Below are 21108 nucleotides of genomic sequence, written 5' to 3' on the forward strand. Positions count from 1 at the left end.
GTAGGACCGCTTTATGAGCGTTCCAGCATGTGGTGGGATTGGGGACAGATTGTTGGTTTAGAGCGAAATAATCTTCTATGGCAGTCTTGACCTGTTCCCTAATGTCCTTAGCGCTGATCAGGTTGGGGTTCAGACGCCAAATTGTGAATGGGGTGGTAGGAGGGGAGAGATTGAGAACCATAGAGATGGGGGCATGATCAGACCATGATATTACGCCAATATTAGTGGACGCAACTGCTTGTAGTAGCACTTTGGATGTCAGGAACAGGTCAGTCCTGGAATATGATCTCTGGGCGTTAGAGTAGAACGTATAGTCTCTCTCAGTACCATGTTGACACCTCCAAGGGTCATAGAATTCTTCCAGATGTAGAAAGGAGGAGAGGGTGGAGGACCTTCTCCTTTGGGGGGATGAGGAGTCAAGTGCGTGATCTGGTACCGCGTTGAAATCCCCGCATAAAACGATTTGATCTTTCGGGTAGTGTTGTATTTTGGCAAGAATGGACTTAAGAAAGGGCTTTAGGTGAGTGTTAGGAGCATAAATGTTCACAATTACCAAGGGTTTGTTATTAAAACAAGCGGTCAGAATTAGGAACCTTCCTTCGGGGTCTTGCTCTACATTGGAAACCGTGAGCGCCACCGTAGAGCGTACTGCTATCAGTACTCCTCTAACTTTCTTGCCTGTGCAGGAATGAAAGATATGGGGGTATCGTTTATTAGTACATTGTGGAGGGTTCCGGGAGGATAGATGGGTCTCCTGTACGCATAGAATATCAGATCGGGAAGTCGCTGCTTCCCTCCATAAGAGGAATCGCTTGAAAGGACTATTTAGTCCCTTAACATTAAGGGATGTGATTGTAAGGGACATGAGCTGCTAAGGTCAGTTGTCAAAATGGTACTGAGGTTGACGGACCTTTACAGAAAAAAAATTACAAACAGTAGCTCTGTATACAGAGAATGAACACAAAAACCGTTGACTTTGAGTAGAGATAATCAAGTATTGTAACGGTAACACAAGAAAAAAGAAGAACAAGAACGAAATTGCAATATATAAAACAATCAGTGTTGAAGCTTCTATATCGTTGACCGGGAGATATAGAGGCGTAAACCACAAACTCAGATAGTTCCCGGAGGAACAAAAAATGGCTGGAAATTAGCTGTGATGGTGAGTTGGGAGTACAGGTGTGGGTAATGCCGTGTGCGTGGCACATAGTGGCAGTTCGGCGTGGGGGGTTTCAAAAGAAATAAAGCAGTCATCCACTTTTACCTGTTAAGTCAAGCACCTGTTAAGAAGGGGGGGTGCCCAGGGGGGAGGCCCCCCAGTTCTCGGAGGTTCATGATTTAATTTTTGTAGCCCATTTAGAAGGGATCTTTGTAGATCTAGTATTCAGAGGCGGAGCCAGGGGTGCATGAGGGGAGATGCCCCAATTATGTAACTGTTTGAATCCATCTTTGGGGATCAGAAATGCGACTTGTTGTTGCTGGTAGTTTACAAGAAGCTTGGTGGGAAATCCCCATTTATATGCGATTTTATGTTCTATGAGTATCGCAGTAATTTGTGAGAAGGCCTTGCGTGCCTGTGAGATGGCGGCTGAGATATCATTATATAGTTGAATCTTAGCAAAGGGATCAGGGAGGTTGCGTATGGTTCTCGCGGCCCTCATAATCTGCTCCTTAGTATTAAAGAAGTGTATCCTAGCCAGGATATCTCTGGGTATTGAGTCAGGCAGGTGCTGTGGTTTATGGATTCTATGCGCTCTATCAATGAGGAGATCCTGCGGCGTAAGGGCCGGTATGATCTTGTGAAACAGCTGGTGCAAGTAAGGGACAATATCGGGGGGTGACACAGTCTCTGGGACTCCCCGGATCTTGATATTATTCCGCCTCGAGCGGTCCTCGAGGTCTGCGACTTTAAGACGCAGTTGGCGGATAGCTGTAGTATGTTCATCTTGAATGTCAACCACAGTGTTATGGGAGCTAGTGGCAGCAGAGAGATGGTGCTCAATGTGATCTATGCGGTCTTCCATGTCATCTACTCTGTCCAACAAATGGTTAATGGAGGATCTGAGCTCTTTCTGCATGTCTGCTTTTAATGAGAGTAGCATGGCTTTCAGTGTATGTTCAGAAGCAGGGCTGTCTGAGGTATTGTAAGCAGCCAGCGAGGAGTTAGGCCGCGTACACACGGGCGGATTGTATGGCCTACTTAGTCCGTCATACAATCCGACGGACAGTCCGTCCTACTTTCGAATGAACGGACTTGACCACACACGAATGCACAAACAGTCCGTCGAAAGCTTGCGCGGGACGGGACTAGAAATAGGAAGTCGAAATAGGAAGTCGAATACACAGCAATGCAACCTTTCGCCGTGTAAATCCTTTCTGAGCATGCGCCATTCTTAGTCCGTCGAACTAGCCTACTGACGAGCGGATTGTCCACTGAAACCAAAGTATGACGGACAGTATTTCGAAAAATCCGAAATACTTAGTACGCCAGACTGCACGCTGAAAAAGTCCGCTGAAGCCCACACACGACCGGACTGTCCGCTGAAATGTGTTTCGAAGGAACTAAGTAGGCCATACAGTCCGCCCGTGTGTACGCGGCTTTAGAGTCGCCTAGTGCTGCTGTGGGACTACAGATGCCAGCGTCATGTTGCTTCTTCACTAGGGGAGGCTTAGAGGAAGAGTGTGCTGGGGAGATTGCTGCTCTCTTACCTCTGTCAGCCGGTGATATGGCGGGAAAACGCTGCTGTTCTCCAGATTCCTCCATATCAGAGAGGTGATCCTCTATGGATGCGGGGGCCGCCGAGGCCGCGGGTGTCTCCTGAGACGTGAGGCTTTCATCCCGGTCGGCGCCATCTTGGGCCTGTACGCCGGCCGGCTTCATGTAGAAATCGGTAAGTTTCCTCGCTCCGTGGGCGGCGGTTCTGCCTCGAGTCATGTCCCCGGTGGTGCGGGGTGATCCCTGGAGCTCCGTGGGATGGATTGCGGTATCAGATGGCGCTGGATGCTGATCGTAGCTACATGGATGTGTGGAGCTCAGCACTTATGCGGCCATTCCGGTCAGCGGCCAAGCCACGCCCCAGGTTTAACAAATTTTATCAACATAGTCTTATTTTCAACCTTGCAATCTGCCTAAGGAAGCTCAGCCTGAGTCCTGAAGGACATGGCCTCCCCCGTCTTGCGGTCACTATAATAGCCTGCCCAGGACCAGATCCACCATTTTTTCTGTTCAATCATTTGTTCAGACTTGGTAGGTTGTTTTTTCTTACAGCGTCTTTGCGTCACTGGATTGGGGTGCATGACGTTGGTTGTTGGTGGAGCTGCGATCAGACGGCCTGAAACTACCAGTTGAGTCCACGATATGTGCGTCCTATGTCCCGGCGGAAGTGACGTTACGAACACTTCATGCATTTATCACGAGGCTTGGGACATTGGTGGTGGGCGGCGCTATGACGGGACGGCCTGAAGTGATTGGCTATACCCATGATGCGAGCCTTCTATGTCCTGGGGGAAGTGACACTGTGATCACTTCCTGTACTCACTATGAGGCTTAGAATCAAACAGTTTGGGATCTCTGTTTGCATCCAGGCAGGATTGTATGGGACATTGATCTTTTATTAAGTGGCATTGGAATTCTTTGGGAAACAAGTATTTTAATTATTTATATGTTTTTTCATGTTGTATTTAAGGGTGATTTTAGATGTTTTCTTGTGTAACCCACTTCCGGTCCCGCAATGAAGGGGGCGAACCTACACAATTATGGATTGGTGTATAGTTTATATATTTGGCAGCAATATGGGGAGGTCAGGATATGCCCCAGTCGAAGACTGTTTAGTCAGAACGTGTCGGCAGCACCTCCTGCTTCCCATATTGCTTTTATGACAGTTTTTGTGATCACTTTTATCACATACCTATTTTTGTACGGTATTTTTTTTTATTAAACTATCTTGGTTGACCTGCGCCATGTGGAGCTTTCTTTTTTCTTTTTTCTTTACGTTCGAGCTCTGGTCGTTATTCTCTGACTATCATCTATTGCGTGGACAGGCCCTTCTGATGCCTCCCTGGAATCACCTACTTGGGATTATTATCCAACCGTGAGTGGATTGGAGTCACAGTCGTGGTATTACCATCCTTCTTGGCACCATCACATAACTGGGGATCCAGTATTACAAGCGCATTAGATGCACTGCCGTATGGTATGTGAATCCACCTGGTGTGGTAAGAGTACCCATCTTCACATTTGAGTATCTTTCAAATGTATACCAGTGTATATTTGATCCATCCACATTTCTGATCTATTCCTCTTGACAACATGTTCCCTACTTCAGTTTGAGATTGAAGAGAAAGTTTTCAATTTATTGGACACTTTATATGTGGATATTTGTTTATTGCAGTATTGTGGTTCATTATAATTACCCCTTTTTCTTGTATGTTTTTATGGTATATAAACTTATTTTAGTTAAATTTTTGCTCATCTGAGCTGCTTTAAGTGTCATTTCATCAAGTCACATTTGTTTAGCGCTACACTATTTACCTGTTGTTGTTCCTGAAAGCACTAGAACAACTTCAGATAATACGCTTCTATATTTCTGCATCCTTATACAATGAAGAGAGATCACCAGAAGAGAGATCCATGTTTTCTCTGATGCTTCCATTGAAACAATAACTGTGGTTACCTACCTAAAAGTTATGGATCCAAGACACAAAGTTAGTATTGGTTTTGTCCTTGGTAAGGCCAAGCTGACTACAAAACCAGCATATACAATTCCAAAGCTTGAAGTTACTGTGCAGCCATGTTAGCAGTTGAAATTGCTGAGCTTATAAAATGTGAAATAATCTTTGAAATAGACTCTTCACTTTTACACAGATAGCAAGATAGTGTTGGGATACATATACAACCAAACAAAACAGTTCTATGTGTATTTTAGTAACAGAGCAGAATGCAGCAGATGGTCCTCCAATCCTGATCAATGGCACTTTGTGCTTATGAACATCAATCCACCTGAACGCGGCACTCATGCAGTACCAGCCAATGCTTTTCTGGACATTTCATGGTCATCCCCACATGACTTCTTCAATGACGACCCCATCACAATTCAAACTGACTCTACATTTAAACTGGTTGATTAACCACCTTCAGACCGGACCATTTTGCTGGTAAATGACCAGAGGTCTTTTTACAATTTGGCACTGCGCTGCTTTAACTGGTAATTGCGCGGTCATGCAATGTTGTACCCAAACAAAATTTGCGTCCTTTTCTTCCCACAAATAGAGCTTTCTTTTGATGGTATTTGATTGCCTCTGCGATTTTTATTTTTTGCGATATAAACGTAAAAAGACCGCAAATTTTGAAAAAAAAATGATATTTTCTACTTTTTGTTGTTAGAAAAATCCAATAAACTCAATTTTAGTCATACATTTAGGCCAAAATGTATTCAGCCACATGTCTTTGGTAAAAAAAAAGTCAATAATTGTATATTTATTGGTTTGCGCAAAAGTTGTCACATCTACAAACTAAGGTACGTTTTCTGGAATTTACGCAGCTTTTAGTTTACGACTGCCTATCTCATTTCTTGAGGTGCTAAAATGGCAGGGCAGTACAAAACCCCCCCAAATGACCCCATTTTGGAAAGTAGACACCCTGAGGAAATTGATAAGTGGCATGTTGAGCCCATTGAATATTTTATTTTTTTGCCTCAAGCGATTGAATAATGACAAAAAAAAATTTTTTTTTTTTTTTTTACACAAAGTTGTCACTAAATGATATATTGCTCACACATGCTATGGGCATATGTGAAATGACACCCCAAAATAAATTCTGCTGCTTCTCCTGAGTATGGGGATACCACATATGTGGGACTTTTTGGGAGCCTAGCCGCGTACGGGGCCCCGAAAACCAAGCACCGCCTTCAGGCTTTCTAAGGGCGTAAATTTTTGATTTCACGCCTCACTACCTATTACAGTTTTGAAGGCCATAAAATGCCAAGATGGCACAAAACCCCCACAAATGACCCCATTTTAGAAAGTAGACACCCCAAGCTATTTGCTGAGAGGCATTTTGAGTCCATGGAATATTTTATATTTTGCCACAAGTTGCGGGAAAATTACAAACTTTAATTTTTTTTTTATTTTTTTTTCACAAAGTTGTCACTAAATGATATATTGCTCACACATGCTATGGGCATATGTGAAATGACACCCCAAAATAAATTCTGCTGCTTCTCCTGAGTACGGGGATACCACATATGTGGGACTTTTTGGGAGCCTAGCCGCGTACGGGGCCCCGAAAGCCAAGAACCGCCTTCAGGTTTTCTAAGGGCGTAAATATTTGACTTCACTCCTCACTACCTATTACAGTTTTGAAGGCCATAAAATGCCAAGATGGCACAAAACCCCCACAAATGACCCCATTTTAGAAAGTAGACACCCCAAGCTATTTGCTGAGAGGCATGTTGAGTCCATGGAATATTTTATATTTTGCCACAAGTTGCGGGGAAATTACAAACTTTTTTTTTTTTTTTTTTCACAAAGTTGTCACTAAATGATATATTGCTCACGCATGCCATGGGCATATGTGAAATGACACCCCAAAATAAATTCTGCTGCTTCTCCTGAGTACGGGGATACCACATATGTGGGACTTTTTGGGAGCCTAGCCGCGTACGGGGCCCCGAAAACCAAGCACCGCCTTCAGGCTTTCTAAGGGCGTTACAGTTTTGAAGGCCATAAAATGCCAAGATGGCACAAACCCCCCCCAAATGACCCCATTTTGGAAAGTAGACACCCCTAAATTTAGGGGTACACTAGTGAGACTAGGTAATAAATGGCGGGTGCCCTGAAACTATAAAAAAAATAACTAACCAATCAGCGTCACCTGTAACAGTTATATGGTGATCACTGGTGAAAGGGTTAACTAGGGGGCAATCAGGGGGCTTTATGCGGTAGTATATGGGGGTCCCTGGCGCTATAAAAAGCTGCGGCGAACCTAAATACCTACCTGCCTAACTAGCGTCACCTGTGACACTAATACAGCGATCAGAAAAACGATCGCTTATTAGGCTGGGTTCACACTGGAGCGATGCGGGAACGCCACAAATCCGCGGCGGGTTCCCGCATCGCATGCCTCCCGGCGGCAGTTCACACTGCCCTATGCGAACTGCTGGGAGTGTCAGTGAAATGTTAATGACACCCCCAGATCAGTTCGCATATCGCAGTGCGATCTGCAAACTCGGATCGCATGGTGTGAACACCCATGCGATCCGATTCTGCTGCGGACCAAAAAAAGGGTCCCGTGCGAGTTTGCGGCGGGTGCGGCGGGTGCGACACGAATTCAGCCATACTATCTGTATGGCTGAACTCGAATCGCACAGAGATCGGATGTGATTTGCACTGCAGTGCGGTGCGAATCACATCCGTTCTCATAAACCGCTGCAATGTGAACCCAGCCTTAGTGACACTGGCGACGGGGGGTGATCACGGGGTTAAACCTTTATTGGGGGGGTTAGGGGGGTACCTTAGAACTAAAGGGGGCTAACCCTAACTGCCCTAACAGTTATTACAGTCACAACTGACACCCGCCGGGTGATCAGGGGGTTAAACCCTTATTAGGTAATAAATGGCGGGTGCCCTGAAACTATAAAAAAATAACTAACCAACCAGCGTCACCTGTAACAGTTATATGGTGATCACTGGTGAAAGGGTTAACTAGGGGGCAATCAGGGGGCTTTATGCGGTAGTATATGGGGGTCCCTGGCGCTATAAAAAGCTGCGGCGAACCTAAATACCTACCTGCCTAACTAGCGTCACCTGTGACACTAATACGGCGATCAGAAAAATGATCGCTTATTAGGCTGGGTTCACACTGGAGCGATGCGGAAACGCCACGAATCCGTGGCGGGTTCCCGCATCGCATGCCTCCCGGCGGCAGTTCACACTGCCCTATGCGAACTGCTGGGAGTGTCAGTGAAATGTTACTGACACCCCCAGATCAGTTCGCATATCGCAGTGCGATCTGCAAACTCGGATCGCATGGTGTGAACACCCATGCGATCCGATTCTGCTCCGGCCCAAAAAATGGTCCCGTGCGAATTTGCGGCGGGTGCGGCGGGTGTGGCGGGTGCGGCGAATGGCTGAACTCGAATCGCACAGAGATCGGATGTGATTTGCACTGCAGTGCGGTGCGAATCACATTCGTTCTCATAAACCGCTGCAATGTGAACCCTGCCTTAGTGACACTGGCGACGGGGGGTGATCACGGGGTTAAACCTTTATTGGGGGGGTTAGGGGGGCACATTAGAACTAAAGGGGGCTAACCCTAACTGCCCTAACAGTTATTACAGTCACAAATGACACCAATGCAAAAAAAAAAAAAAAAAGCAATTGGTGTCACTGTGACTGGGGGGGCAGGGGTAATTGGGGGGTGATCGGGGGGTAAAGGGGGGGTGTGAGTGTGCCTGGCATGTTCTACTGTGTAGTGTAGTGCTTGTGCAACTCACCGATGCTCTCTCCTCGGTGCCGGAACGAAAACTACCGACACGGAGGAGAGAATACATCACTTCCTCTCCTGTGTTTACATTACAGGAGAGGAAGTGATGTCACCGGACAATTTCATTCGCCGGGAGCGATCGCGAGGGGGTGGCCATGAATGAATGGCCGTCCCCTCGTATGTGGGGTTCCCTCTAAAAATCCATACCAGACCCTTTATCTGAGCACACAACCTGGCAGGCCCCAGGAAAAGAGGGGGGGCGAGAGAGCACCCCCCCCCCCCTCCTGAACCGTACCAGGCCACATGCCCTCAACATTGGGAGGATACTTTGGGGTCCCCCCAAAGCACCTTGTCCCCATATTGATGAGGACAAGGGCCTCATCCCCACAACCCTGGTCGGTGGTTGTGGGGGTCTGCGGGCGGGCTTATCAGAATCTGAAAGCCCCCTTTAACAAGGGGACCCCCATATCCCGGCCCCCCATTTGAAATGGTAAGGGGGTACAAAAGTACCCCTACCATTTCACAAAGAACACTTTTTAGGACAGTAACTTGCATATTAGCCTTTAAAATTAGCACTTTAGATTTCTCCCATAGACTTGTACAGGTCCACGGCATTTCAAATTTGCTGCGAACACCCCAAATTGTTCACCGTTCGCCAATCAGGCGAACAGGCAAAGTTTGAGTCGAACATGAGTTTAACTCGAACTCGAAGCTCATCCCTATGGTTGATCCTGAATCAGAGCTAATACTGTTATCCTTAGCACCTACAGTATATGAAGTTAAAAAAATCTCACTCTTTTGAATACTTTTGAAAGTGGTCTTTTGTTATATGAGCTATCACAAAATGTAATTATGTTGCTGCTTTCCCCTCTGAAGAACTTGATTCAAAGGAGGTAAAAACGACCACTGCATGTTGCTGCCTTCCCTTCTGAAGAACCTGATGAGGGCGGTAAGAAGGACTATTGCACATCCCCCCCCCTTCTGAAGAACTTGATTCAAAACAAGGTAGGAAGGACTGGTGCATGTTGCTGCCTTCCTCTCTGAAAATAGACTCATGGACTGTTTTCTGTTCCATCCTACCGACACTATAAGTTACACGTTTTGCAGTATTATTAAGGGCAGCACAGTGGCTAAGTGGTTATCACTTCTGCCTGGTAGCATTAGGGTAATGGATTCAAATCCCAACCATAGCACTATATGCCTAGTTGCCTGTTCTCCCTGTGCCTGTGTGGGTTTCCCCCCACACTCCAAAGACATTCTGGTAGGTTAATTGGCTCCTATCTAAATTGGTTCTAGTATCTGTACATATGAATGTGAGTTAGGGACCTTAGATTGTAAGCTCCTTGAAGGTAGGGACTGCATAAATTGTCAATACTATATAAGTACCTGCAATAAATAAAATATTATTGTTGTTCTCCCCATTGTTCTCTTTCAGGTGTTCTTGCAATAGAGTTTTCACTTGTGATGTTTGGACTTGACTATCAAGTTTAGTATTTGAAATCATAGGTTTTGACGGGGAGCATGTGTTACACATGCATTGTCTATTTGTTTGCCTTTAATAATCCGTAGCTAGGGGATGCTGTATTCACTTCTTCTTCATGCTTTAGCCTTCATTCTCCACATGTATTGTATTCTGCTAGATGCTAGACACACTGTGATTTTTTGACCTATCTGATGTTCATTTGTTAAGTGCACAAGTTTTGGATTAAAGCTTTCTATGATAAGTAAGATGTCATTTGGATTGAGTCGCTATCCGGCAAGCTACTGAGACTGTAAGTTAAAGTGATTGTAAGCCTTTAAATTTTTTTAGTATGAAACTAGTTATATTTACCTGCTCTGTGCAATGGTTTTGCATAGAGCAAATCAATTCTCCTCTTCTGGAGCCCCCTGTCGACACTCTGGGTTCCTCCTTTTCAGTGAGTGCCCCCATACAAAGGAGCTTCCTTTGGGGCACTTGTGTGGGCTAGCTCCCAAGCCTATGCCTATAGACAGACAATGTGAATCACCCCTGCCCTCCGCTCCCTTGTCACAGGATTTGATTGCCAATCAATGGATCTTGCTGCTATCAATCTACTATGAGACGCTGGTCTCAGGCACAGTTCTTAGACTGCAGAAGCAGAACATGCAGCATAGGGAATATTTTGGGGAGAAAAAATTGTTGAAAAACTGACTGCCTAAAGTAACAGAAACCGTTTTGGCACATGGTGAGTTAATGCCTTCCTAACAAGATTATATTCCTCCTGGCTGGAGTTCAGCTTTAAAGACATTTCACAAATCATTATTAGTGTTTTTAATGCAGACAATTTTCTGTGCATCCAAATCCTACCGATACAACATCCTGGGTTCACTAAATACATCTGGGATTGCTTCCAGGGTAGTCACTTAATATTTTGGTGCATTACAGCCGCTTTCAAATTGGCAATGCTGCTAATTCATGATCGCACACCGATTTGAAGAGGATTTTGCACTAAAATTCCTCTTCACCAAGTCACAACCATGTCCATTAAACTTACTTGCAGCACAGTTGTTGTGCAGCCCCATTCACTTTTATGGGGCACTTTGGCAGGTTGTGTCACCTGCTGAATATGACATGCCCTATTCTTTTTATCTCAACGAGAAGCACTGCAGCCGCAACAAAATATGTATGGGGTTATCTGGTGGCCATTGCTGGCTTTGGACAAAGTGGCTTAGGTGCATCAAAATCACTCCCCAATGATTCTGTCGCACTGACAATGCCCATGTAAAAAATAGATGCAAAGCAAACGTTAAAGAGGAAGTAAACCCTGATGGGTTTACTTCCTCTTTGATTCCCTGCAAAGGTAAAGCATAATGGACTACTATGCATCGCATAGTAGTCCATTATGTGTCACTTACCTGACACAGGAGCCAGCGAAGTCACCGCTGTCCCCTGTAGTTCCGAGCGTCCATCTTCTCGGTGGGTCTCCGTGGGTCTCGCTGCTCCGGCACTGTGATTCGCCAGAGCAGCGATGACGTCACTCCCGCGCATGCGCACAGGAGCTGACACTCGCGGCATATCGCCGTGATCTGCGGCTTACCCAGTGCGCCTGCGTGCCGCTGTCTACGGCGCATACACCGTAAACAGCGGTGGCTGTCTTCAGGTAAATATCTCCTAAACCGCATAGGTTTAGGAGATATTTCTTGGACCTACAGGTAAGCCTTAATCTAGGCTTACCTGTCGGTCAAAGTGGTTTGTAAGGGTTTACAACCACTTTAAAGCGAACCTGTGTATGGACAGTAAAATATTTACACAAACAGTAATGTTTTATAACATGCCTTCCCTTACCTCTCTAGCTGCATGTACTTTGAAGGAAAACATTGTCAAAGATCAAAGCAGAGACTCTGAATTTTCTGATTACAGTATTTAGAATACAGAGCTGGCGATGGCAATGTTTTTTTCTCTCCTTAGAAAATAGGTGTGATTTTAGTGCTTCTTTTGTAAAATTTGAAGATTAATTTATTCATGATGCCTACAGCTACAATAGCCAATGATGGCTTGTTTTGATATGCATGTACTGCTTGTTCAGAATATGTAACTACTTGTGTATATTCTGGACACTTTAGGGCTGAAATCCATAGTAAAAACATGACAATATTTTGAATAGTAATTTCTTCATCTTGTCTATATTTGTTTTAACTATCTCAATATATGTTGTCTGGTAAAATAAATGAGTTGCTTCATTTGCAGCTACTGGTGAAGCTGAATAGGAACCACGATAGTTTACGTGACTGTTTGGCTTGTTCTCAAATATTTTTTAGGCACCACTCACATACCCACACCAGTGCTATTTGTTGTGGGAAGACCCTGCCATGCCCCAGCTTCACTTTCTGGCCAGTGCTGACTTTTATTTACATGCAGCACCACCCCCCTTCAGCAAGACGGAGAATGGATATCAGGTACCTGGCAAAGGCTGAGTTGATGAAAGAGCTTCCCTTATACCCTGTCATCTACTCCAGGGTAGATAGGACAAAAGTGTTACAGGGTTGGCATGGGTCCCTATAGGAGATTAAGGCCAGGATATCTTGTAGTATATGTGGAACTGAAGACTGTGCAGCAGGCAAGCTGGCAGGTGGCAGATGCAACAACAACAACTGAGCAGTAGAGTACAGAATCAAGAACCAGGGGAAGAGTCAGAGCCAAGTCAAGGTCAGTATCAGGTGAGCAGCGAAGGTACTGGAACAGCAGGCAGGAGGCAAGGTCGAGTCACAAGCTGGAGTCAGCAACAGAGTTCCAGGAGCAAGACCAAACAAGAAGACAAACATAAACACAGGATCACGTCACAGGCAAAATTTGCTGACAACCACTCAGATCCTGAATCTTTTAGTGCTTTAACCACTTCCCACCCGGCCAATGCACATATACGGCCGGGTGGGAGCCGTCTACTTCTGATAGGACATTCAGGAACGTCCTTCAGAAGGAGCGGTATTGCGCGCGCGCGTGCCCGCGCAGCGGCGCGATCCCGATGTGCTCGTGTCACCCGGACACGGCGCATCTCAGATCGGCAGGAGGGCTCTGTGATTGGCCCTCCTGATCACATGACGGCCGTGTCCAATCACGGCCGTCATGTGATGTAAACAAACAGCCGGTTGCTAGGCAATCGGCTCCTCCTCTCCTCACACAGAAGTCATCGCTGAGGAGAGGAGAGTAGATCGCTGCAGCCGGCTGATGATCAGTGAGTATGAGCTGTTTTTTACTCACTGATAATCAGTCTAGTGTAAACACACAACACACCACACAGTATAAACACAATGTCCCCACATATGTCCCCAAAACACACATGTCCCCAAAACATACATGTCCCCAAATGTCCCAATGATTATCTGCACACATATGTACATGATCATTTGCGTACATATGTCCGTGATCACACAAACCAATTATTATACACTTAACGGAATTTTTTTTACCAAAAACATGTAGCAGAATACATTTTGGCTTAAATTTATGACAAAATGTGACTTTATTGGATTTCTTTTAAAATAGAAAAAATAAAATATTGTTTTTTTTTCCAAATTTCCTACTTTTTTTGCGCTTATAACGCAAAAAATAAAAACCGGAGTCGTGAATAAATAACACCAAAATAAAGCTCTATTTGTACCCAAATGAAATGTTTATCATTTTGTTTGCACAGTGTAGCATGACCGCGCAATTGTCAGAACAAAATCTGTGCACAGTTCTAAAGATTGTTCTACGTGCATGTGCATTTTTTTTATTGAATTAGGTTTTAGTAGAGGTTCTTGAAAGCTGCAATTTGAAAGTGTGCCTACATAGGAAGGATGTTAGGGATAGTCTCCTGCTGTTCCCCTCCCACATAGACCTGCACACTATAAGGGAATGCAAGGACTACAGGCAACGTATTTCCACGTAGAAAGAAATAAAAAGGGTCTATTTCCTATAATTGAAAAATAAAAAAATGTACAGGTTTTCAGGACACCATATAAGCCTTTCTTGAATAGGCTTCAATTTGTGAGGCAGAGAACAAGCACACTGTAACTGGAAATAAAAAAAAAAATTTTTTTTTTTGTATACTGAAGATGGAAACATTTTACAGATTTGTACCACAAACATTAGGTCTCTATGCATAGGCCCCAATTTCAGAGTATTTAAGCATTTGGGCATGGCAGTCCACTTTTATTTAACAAAATTGAAATTTCACACCATCAAAAGTTCTTAACATCAATTGCTCACACAGTGGTTCTTTTACATGAACATGAATAGTCAACTGAAAATGCAGAGCCACCTGGCTCCCTTATTAGAATTACCACTGCTCTTTTTACCAGTCCTTCTGACTGTGTTGCCAAGCTCTCCTGTTCATTTGACTCATTTAGCCTTTAGTCACAGCGCCCTGCTGCATGGCCCACTCCTGGACTCTGATTAGGGGTTCACCTGACCTCAGTAAGAGAAAACTTGAGTCCTGGGATGAGAGATCCTGACACCTTTGCTACTGGCTGGGGTGCCTCTGACTCCTGGGTGAGACCTCCTGTCTCCAGTATGGGTGCTGTCTCCAAACTGAGAGCCCTGAGCTATCCTTAGGCTTGAGTATATAATGACCCCTCACACCTGTGTACTTACACAGGCTGCAGGCACACAGTAAAATCTGGACACTGGATTGAAGGTTCCAAGGTTTCAAGGCTTCATTGGAATAGGTCACAATTTCTCAGGGAGAGATTAAGAAGATTTCATCCACTAGCACAGATTTGCTGCTAAGTTTGTAATCCTTTTTGTCCAGGTCACTTTTTCTAAGGGAGAGAACAAGTAGACTGCAGGAAAAAATATGCATTTTTTTCACCAAGAATGAATCAAGCCAATACACGTTTACAGATTTTACTCCCTTCCTGACCAGAGCAATTTAGGCCGATATGTATTCTTCTACATATGTTTGGTAAAAAAATGCAATAAGCATATATTGATTGGTTTGCGCAAAAGCTATAGCATCTACAAAATAGGGGATAGGCTTTATGACATTTTTATTATATTTTTTTTTAGTAAAGGCGACGATCTGCGATTTTTATCAGGACTGCGATATTATGGTGGACACAACGGTAACTTTTGACACTATTTTGGGACCATTGTCATTTATACAGTGATCAGTACTATACAAATGCACTGATTACTGTGTAAATGACACTGGCAGGGAAGGGGTTAACCACTAGGGGGTGATAAATGGGTTAAGTGTGTCCTAGGGCGTGATTCTAACTGTGGAGGGGATGGGCTTCAACTCACATGACAGCGATCACTGCTCTTGATGACAGAGAGCAGTGATCTCTGTCATGACACAAGCCAGAATGGGGAAATGGCTTGCCTTTTTCGTTCTGCAGCTCCGTAACATGATCGCCAGAAGACCACGAGCGTGGTCACGCTGAACAGGGTGCATACACGCCTGCTATGCCCCTCTCTTAAAGGGGACATACAGGTACGCCCATTTCCCGACCGCTGCCATTGTATATCAGTGTGCAGCGGTCGGCAAGTTAATATATTTTTATTTGAAATTTAAACGAGAAACATGTAAGTGATTTCAAGTATACATTTTAGGCTTTGTATGTCTCTCCCTATTTCTGAGGGAGAGAGCAGGCAGATTTCAGCAACATTTTTTTAATTAGATGGAATCTTTGTCTGAACGTAATATAAATATTGTACAGATTTGCTGCAGAGAATCTCCTTGTTATTAGTGGTAGAATACTTTCAGACAGAAACAGTTTCTGAAACTGCATTATTTCAGTCAGTTTTTAGGATTGAACAAATTTGCGGAACAGAATCTTTTCCATTTTAAAAGGATACATATTTGGGGGCAGTTGGTTTCTTTCAGCCAGAAATATAAATAACAAACTTATTTTCTAGAAAGAAGCGTTATAAAAAAATCATTAAAAAGAAATACATCCATTTTAATGAGAGGTAATTCTGGATTCCAAAAATTGGCCTATTTCAGCAGTAAAAAAAATAGAAAGTATATATTTTAAAGACATCGCAAATAATTTGTACAGATTCACCAAACAGAATACATTTTTCCATGGAAGGCAATTTAGGAAGTAGGGAGTTGGCATAAGCATGGTTTTAGCAATCAATTGTAATTAAAATGTACTGTTCGCAAATGCATTTTATAAATCAAATAGAATTATTTGCTGAACTGAATCACATTATTTTGAATATGGTGGGGGGGGGGGGGGGGGGTGTTAAGCAGAAAGTAGACATATCCAATACACAGATATTAGGTAAGACTTCATTATTCCAGAGACACTGTAGACACATTTTACACATTGGAGGCACAGAATCTCCTCCTTTTTATTAGAGTGTAATTTGGGAGACAGTAAGTAGTCAGAAATATAAAATAAATATAATAACCAAAAGAAAAGATGTAGTGCACAGAATACATCTGTTTTAACCAAGGAAACTTCAGATTTAGGGAGAAGTAATATAGAAATAGGAATGTTAAGCATAACAAGACTGTAATTTTTAAAACTGTATTATAATGGTATTGGTGTGCTGCACTGAATATCTTCTTTTCTAATAGTAGAGAGCATTCCTAATACAGAAGGAAGATGTATGACTCTCCTCAGAACACAATAGCTGTTTTTTTTTAGCCAAAAGAGTAGGGAGTAATTTATATTTTAGGAATCACTGTTACACTACTTTAAAGAACTTGTTTCCAAAATAATTCTGAATGGTGGCAATGTACTCATATAGTGTCAAAAGACTTATACAAACAGCATGATAGCATGAAAGTTTAAAAAATTGCAAGCTAAAAAGAATAATTCAGAAACTTGTCCCTTTTTAATGATAATGCACTGTAATGAAATGCAAACAATAAAAACAGTAATGGCCAATGCAGTAGTTACCCAGCCAAAATAATATGTAAAAAATATCTTTGGAAGGCGACCAAGCTCCAGCATAGATGCTTGCTAGAGAGCTCCACTCTGCTCCCGGATGGAACCTCTATATACGGTATCGCAGCCTCCACTGCCCCTAACCAGCCACAGACACTCGCTCCAGCCTGAGGATCAACGCCGCTATACCGAGGCATCAGAAGGAGCCGACACAGCCGCACAAGATGTCCAGCTTCTTTTCCACCTTACCATCCTTTCCATAAGGTGGAAAAAGCTGGACATCTTGTGCGGCTGTGTCGGCTCCTTCCGATGCCTCGGTATAGCGGCGTTGATCCTTAGGCTGAAGCGGGTGTCTGTGGCTGGTTAGAGCCAGTGGAGGCTGCGATATATAGAGGTTCCATCCGGCAGCAGAGTGGAGCTCTCTAGCAAGCATCTATGCTGGAGCTTGGTCGCCTTTCAAAGATATTTTTTACATATTTTTTGATAAAGCTGTGGCCTCCCACAGCATCCATCACCACACGTAGCAGGACCATCCATGAACTTCTGGACACAGTGGGTCTTCATCTGGAGCATTATCCCTTCCATCATGATGCAGGGAAGAAGCCTTGCAGGGACTCTCCAGGCTGAAAACAAGCTGTACACAGTATGGAGGTGAGTGGGGCACAGTCTGCCACAGCAGATTACCAACCTCCCTCCAATGACCACATTGCCTCCTTCCCCACTTTGGGACAACCTAGATCAGATAAAGTGCTTGAAAGACATGCTGCTTTCCCTACGGGCATCATTTCATGCTGATATTCAGGGGTGACACAGTGGGTGACATGGTGCCAAGCAGATGTCCGAGCCATGGGAGAAAGGATAAATCATATTGAAACTACAATGAGTGAATACTTCACATTCTTTATATGCCTGTTGCTGCCCACTCAGACCAAAGGGAAGAAATTGCCTGGCTAAAAGACAAAATTGCTGATCTGGAGGATAGGTCAAAAAGGAATAATATTAAAATGAGGGGTATTCCAGAAGCTGTTTCCGCACCTCAACTGCAGCAATATGGGCATACTCTATTTTCTCTTCTCTTAATCTGTCACTGTCGCCCATAGAGCTGACAGTAGACAGAATTCACAGGCTACTGAAACCTTCCTTTTTTTCTGATAACACACCAAGGGATGTCCTGCTAAAGATGCACTATTACCATGTGAAGGAGCAACTGTTTGCCGCCTTCCTCAGAGTCAACACTACTCAGAAGCAGTATTCTTCACTACAGTTACTCCCTGAACATTCCAACTATACCCTACAGAGACCTTGGAACCTGGCGACCATCATTAAAATGCTAAGAAACCACCAAGTCCCACACAAGTGGAAATATCCAGCCACGCTCTTCATCACATACAATGGAGTCCCAACCTCTGTCTCTTCCCTGAAAGAAGGGCTTGAGGCCCGATGTCAGTGAGGTATCATCCCGGAACATACACCACTCCTAACTTCTGGGGCTCAGTCGACCATGCTACAAATTGACTGGCAAGTGGTGTCACACAAACAGTCTTCTAAGAAACATACTAATGGTGGCTAATAATAAATCAAGTCGCACAACCTTTCAAGTTTATCTCTCCAGTCACTAAGAAATTCTGCTCACCTTCTCATTTTCCCCCCATCATGTTAGCAGATCACATGCTTGCGGATCTGCTATTAGATCCTCTTCTTATGGTTACTTCATGTTGTTTTTTTCCTATACCCCTCTCTGGTACACGCAACACCTCTGCTCACCTTGTATCCATAACCACTCTAACCCACGCTCCTGCCTTCCTCGCACTCAAGTTTAAGAAGAATGATCATACTTCTGTTCCTCCAAGGGCCGACCGTCCTGGAGCACCAGAGACTTCACCATCCTGGAAGAATAGCCCCCCTGTGGCCCTCTTCTCTACCATAACCATGAGTAACCTACCAGCACTACCACCTACTCCTCCAACACACCTCCAATTAAAATTAGCTGTCTTTCACTGAATGCCAGGGGACTCTATCATCCAGCTAAAAGATTCTCCCTGTGGAAAGAGGCAGCCAAAAATAGGTCTGATATTCTGAGCATTCAGGAAACTAATTTCTCAGCATCTCAACTCCCCCCCCCCCCCCCATGCTCCCACAGAGACTACCCACATGTGTTCTTGGCTTCTATCCCATAGAAAAAGAGGGGCGTTCTCTTAGCTATCAAGAACACTCTAGCCTTCAAACTCAAAGAATCAGTGCTTGACACAGAGGGCAACTCCTTACCAGCGGCATCATTCCCCCACTAGTGCAAAGTGACAGATGGGATTTGTTAAGCGGCAGCAAACCTCTGATGCTATTAGGTGGATTCACAATGTTATGCATTATACTGTGAAAACTGGAACACCTTCTCTGCTGCTATCTATAGATGCAGAGAAGGCATTCAACAGGGTTCACTGGTTAAAGATGCCGAAAGTCTTGTCTAAGTTTGGATTTGAAGGCTATGTCTTAGCTGCAATTCAAGCCCTATATTCATGCCCAACTGTGCAAATTTACACTTCAGACCTACTGTCCAAACTGTTCACCATTTCCAATGGGACCTGCCAGGGGTGCCCCCTCTCCCCAACCATCTTTAACCTGATAATAGAACCACTTGCTATAGCCATCCGGTCTAACCCTTCCATTAGCGGCTTTAAGTTTTGTTCCCTGACACACATCAACAACCTATTTTCTGATGACATTATACTACTCTCTCCCACTGGCCCCATCAGACCATATCCCAATTTAGTGCCATTTCTTACTACAAAGTGAATTTTACTAAATCGCTTATCTTGGACCTGGGTGTCCAAGATAAACCCAGACACATGCTCCAATCTACCTTACCGTACATGTGGAGCTGGAAAGGGAATCTCTACCTGGGGGTGACATTAACAGCCCATTTCTCCCCCCTTGCCTCCTCCAACGTTAAACCCCTAATCTGTAAATGTGAGGCTCAGCTAAATGACATCTCAAAACATGAGCTCTCTTGGTTAGGGAGACTAGAGGCCTATACAATGACAATATTGACCAAAATCCTCTATATTTTTAGAACACTGGGGGGCTGGTAGAACCCAGAATCCCTTGGAGAGGTTGGGAAACCCTTGCTTCAGCTCACCATGCACCGTCTATGTCTAAGGCCGCGTACACACGGGCGGACTGTTCGCCCAACTTTGTCCGCTGAACAGTGTTTGGGCGGACAGTCCGCTCGTGTGTGGGCTTTCAGCGGACAGTTTCAGCGGACAGTTTGACGGACAAGGTTTTTCGGAATTTCCGAAAAACTGTCCGCTGAAACCTTGTTTCAGCGAACAGTCCGCTCGTGTGTAGGCTTGTTCGTCAAACAAAGTTGCGCGCATGCTCAGAAAGGATTTTCACGCCGAAAGCTATAATGCAGTGTATAGGACGTCGTATTTTTCGTCCCGTCGTACGTGCCGTTCACGTCATCGCGCACGGTTTCAGCAAACTGTTCGTCCGTCGTGTGTGGCCATGTCCGTCCATGCTAAGTTTGAGCGGACTGTTTGCCGAAACTGTTTGACGGACAAAGTTGGGCGAACAGTCCGCGCGTGTGTACGCGGCCTTAGACTACATGTGTTTATTAGGGGCACAGGGTGACCAAGAAAATAATGGACATTAAGAATATGGCTTGGATTACTTAAAACAGTAATATTTATCCACAATATCTCCCAGGAAATATACAAAGACTATTCCTGGTTTGTTTGATTCTGTACTATACATGTTAATTGAAAGAGCTGGTCACCTTGGCCTATGGAGCCGGACAGTCTGCTATTTCTGATAATGTGTGTTGTGTCTTCTGAGCTAAAAGATGGCAAGTCTGCCCTGAAAGGTCGGGCCTCTGAGTCACCTAAGCTGATTAAATGATTACTTAATTAGCTCATGTTAATTTATGTTTCTGGTTACATAGTAGGTGAGGTTGAAAAAATACAGAAGTCCATCAAGTCCAACCTATGTGTGTGATTATATGTCAGTATCACATTGTATATCCCTGTATGTTATGGTCGTTCAGGTGCTTATCTAATAGTTTCTTGAAACTATCCGTGCTCCCCGCTGAGACCACCGCCTTTGGAAGGGAATTCCACATCCTTGCCGCTCTTACAGTAAAGAACCTTCTATGTAGTCAAAGGTTAAACCTCTTTTCTTCTAATTTTAATGAGTGGCCACGAGTCCTGTTAAACTCCCTTCTGTGAAAAAGTTTTATCCCTATGGTGGGGTCACCAGTTCGGTGTATGTAAACTGAAATCATATCCCCTTTC

Source organism: Lithobates pipiens, unplaced genomic scaffold (assembly GCF_037356315.1).
Source record: "Lithobates pipiens isolate NorthernLeopardFrog02 unplaced genomic scaffold, aLitPip1_a1.2 Scaffold_18, whole genome shotgun sequence".
NCBI classification, from domain to species: Eukaryota; Metazoa; Chordata; class Amphibia; order Anura; family Ranidae; genus Lithobates; species Lithobates pipiens.